The following is a 4188-nucleotide window of genomic DNA, read 5'->3' on the forward strand; positions in this document are numbered from 1 at the left end:
TTGAACCTCATGAAATTCCTTTTGGCCCAATCCTTCAATTTGTCTAGGTCATTCTGAATCCTAGCCCTACCCTCCAGTGTATCTACTACTCCCCTCAGCTTGGTGTCATCTGCAGACTTGCTGAGGATGCACTCTGTGCCATCTTCCAGGTTGTTTATGAAGACATCAAACAAAACCAACCCCAAGACCGACCCCTGGGGCACTCCACTTGATAGTGGTTGCTAACTAAACACTGAGCCATTGATTACTACTCTCTGAGCCCAATACTCTAGTCAGTTTTCTGTCCACGTTCCAGTCCATTCATGCACCCCATACATCCTTAGCTTGCCTGAGTATGTAGTAAAGTCTCCTGTCCTAAAGCCGCATTCATTTGAGTCTTTCTGGTGTGTGTGTACTAGAGTTAAGATGCAAACACCACTCACTGCTGTTCAGGCTTTCCTGTTGCATTTTGTGATTCCACTTAGCTGAATTTCTATCCCACAGAGCAAAGGGAGTCATTGATTTCATTGTCCTGAACTACTTTTATTTTTTGTGGCTTGTGGATGTTGGTTATTCTGTACTAGTTTATCATGATCTCCTGGTTACCATAGCAACCAAGAGCCTACCCTGGATAATCTCTGGTTCTAAACACTTGCTACTGCTCACAGAGAACTGACACATACACAGAGTATGCAACAAATTACAGGAGTGCATTCTCCAGTAGGACAACTTTCCCCTGATACACTTCTGTGAAAGCCAGGGTGACCTTCAGAACTGGCCACCTGAAAGGCTGAGAGTCTACAAGCTGTTTGCGTGAATAAAGTTGTGCAAACAAAGACTAATGTCATTCTTCCCTTGAGGCTTATAAAGCAGTCTAGGTTCTTCCCTCACAACATCCTCTTAACATTGCAGTGAACTGTCACACATCTATTTGGCTAGATGCCAAGCTCTGGTTGCACCCTGTCAGTCAGGCAAATTAGAAAATATAGTGCCTCTGGAACAGGTATTCCTAGCTCCAGGGCAAGTCTGTGAAGTTACCTTTCCAGATTTCCAGCACACACTATCTTATCACCATCACAACCGCACATGTTGAAGATGCATTTTACGGAGAGAAAAACACAGCCTTTTGCTTTATAGTATGAATGACTACTGATGTCAATAGCCAGTGGGGGGAAAAAAAACCTTTCAGGGACAGCCCTGTGTTATGTGTGGAGGGACATATAGTCATTGTATAGGGACCAAGGACAGGTTGCTGTCCTCATATATTGTGCCCCCATGTGCAGGTCAGTGGCATGGGCTATAAGGGTGACTCCACCTAGGTGGTCTAACTGGAGGAATTCTCCTTATACTTGCCCCTTTCACTGCATTCAAGATCCATATGAAGGCCAAGTAGAATTTGATCTGAAATAAAACATTGGTATTAGAATATTCCATGTGTTGTCTCCTATTCATACAGACTTCAGTACCTGCTGTCACAGTGAATTTGTGTTGTCACAGGCTCAGCAAGCCAGTGCTCTGTTATAGATTGGATTGTGTTCTCTTCCGGTGTAAACTGGTGCAACTTCAGCCCCATTGCTTTCTGTGGAGCTGGACCATTTCACACCACCAGGGAATTTGTCTTGAACCACTTCCTAGCACTATGGTATGATGTTAAAGGCAAAGCAAAAGAAATTCAGTATTCACAAATACCTTTATTGCTGCACAGATTTATAATAAGGGGATACATGTGTATGGATTAAAAGATGATAAAAAATATTCAGCCTTCTGGCAAAGAGAGGTATATTTACTGCTTTTGCTTCCCTTCTGTGGATTCAATTCATACAAACTTATGAATTCCCTGTGACAGCAGTGTGCAGCTTCAAAGATGTTAAAATTGAAGGCACTAGAACTCAAAGCAACTTTGTTCCCCAAGATACATTTTAATGTTGCAATGGAAAAAAAAAAAACCCACAGTCTGCAGTACCTAGAGAACGCCTGAACCTGACATCCATTTTTCATGCTGAGCAGTACTTATGTAAGGTGTCCCATTGACTTCAACAGAATTACTCATGTAAATAAGGATTATTCCAAGTGGGCAAGGTCTTCAGGATCAGACCGTAAAATTATGAAAGAAGAAATCAGCATAACAGTGGCACAGGGCATAATGTGAACTCACAAATGATTAGATTCTTTGCAAGAAGCTTAAAGAGGGAAAATAGAAAATCTCTCTGAACAACAAAATGAGTGCAATCTGTGAGTTCCTGAACCAGAGAGCTCTGGCCCTGGCTATGAATTTATTTTTATGAATACAATGAAAGACCAGAAATATTTTGCACTGAAATTAGAAGAACAGGTAAACAAGGTTGACATATCGAACCTCTGCCTTTTTGGCTTTCCTGAGACCAACAAATGGCATTTTGGAGCTTTTATACACCGAATGGGTCATGAATTTACTTGGAGCAGATTTTTCTTTGACTGTCATCTGCAAATCATTTGTCTGCTGGTAAACAGGACACTCCTCGACTTGTTCTGATAACACGTGGAAGGCTGGAAATGAGGCATTCCACCCTTACCACTGCTGGAGGAACTGAACACTTGATGTATAATGGATCAAAGGCTGAAATATTTTCCAGATGACCCTGGCTTCTTCTGAAACAAAAGAAAGTGTCCAAGGTGTTAAACCTCATTTTCAGACCACAGGGCTTTAATTTGCAATTTTATATCCTGGTATGATGAAGTTAATGTTAATTGTTAATTTAAAAAAAAATCTTCAAATTCATTAGAGAGGTGGAGCCTTTTCATGCCAGCAAAGAGTTGCAAACTTCAGAAACTATGCCTATTTGGTCAGCATATGAATCAGGTAAAAATACTATGACAAATTTGCCTAATCTGCTGTTTTATATTGTCCTTTTATGATGCTATAACAATGACTTTAAAGCCAGAACAGGCTTTTGCTTTGGAATTAATCCTTCAGTTTTGTTGTTGGACCAGAGAACAGTCTACAGTTTATACAGAGATGATTCTTTTGTTGAAACATTTATCCTTATAACACTGAAAATAAAAATGAATGCCAATACCTATCAGCACCATTCCAATAACAATAGAAACAAGCCACAGAAAGATGAGGGTTTTTTTTTTGTTATTTTCTGTTTCAAACTCCTAATTGCTTATTATAAGTAACTTAGAAATCTGTTACCACATGATGATTGTTCTTTGGCTTACTTAAAGTGAATTCATTTCTCTCAGATTAGTTCCCAGGAAATGGTAGCCACATTAAAAAACCCATCACCAATAACTTGCTACTTTTCCTGTCTCAGTAAAATAGGCTAAGCATTGAATGGCCATGGAAAAGGAGCTACAGCTCACCCTTATAGGTTGCACCTTCATCTTAACATGGAATGTAAAGTCACATGAAAAATCTCCACTACCAGTGCCAATGTTTGTTAGTATTTTGTGGCTAAATATACAATTTTGGCTCAGTTTTTTAAAGTATTTAGATGCTGCACTACCACTCATTTCCCAGTTCTCTCTCACTCACTTTCTGACAGACTCCAGTCTCAGTCTGTCCCTAATCTCCTTGTCCCAACATACTGCTCTCTCCTCTCCAGTCTGTCTCTAGTCCCTCTGCATTTCAGTCAGGAGGCCAACCACCATCAGGATTAGGAGGCCAGTCTTGATGTTCTCCTTTCTGGTGCCTTGACATTTTTCATATAAAGGCTTATTCATAACTTGGCCAAATTTGAATGAATTTTTTGAGGAAATGACATTGTACCAAAAAAACCTATCCTTCCATGATATTGTAAGGACATATACAAAGAATGGGCATCAGAGTTTCTTGGGTAAAGTTCTCCAGAATTGTTCAACGTGGGCCAACCAACATAATTTCCCCTAACCTGGTGGTGGATGGGTCATACTCGACCTGGTGGTGGATGGGTCATACTCGACCTGGGGGGAGGTGGGTAGCGGAGTCCAACGTGGACCAACCAACATAATTTCCCCTAACCTGGTGGTGGATGGGTCATACTCAACCTGGTGGTGGATGGGTCATACTTGACCTGGGGGGAGGTGGGTAGCGGAGTCCAACGTGGACCAACCAACATAATTTCCCCTAACCTGGTGGTGGATGGGTCATACTCGACCTGGTGGTGGATGGGTCATACTCGACCTGGGGGGAGGTGGGTAGCGGAGTCCAACGTGGACCAACCAACATAATTTCCCCTAACCTGGTGG

The sequence above is a fragment of the Gavialis gangeticus genome, unplaced genomic scaffold (genome assembly GCF_001723915.1).
Source record: "Gavialis gangeticus isolate Ggan-Ray unplaced genomic scaffold, GavGan_comp1, whole genome shotgun sequence".
Lineage (NCBI taxonomy): Eukaryota > Metazoa > Chordata > Crocodylia > Gavialidae > Gavialis > Gavialis gangeticus.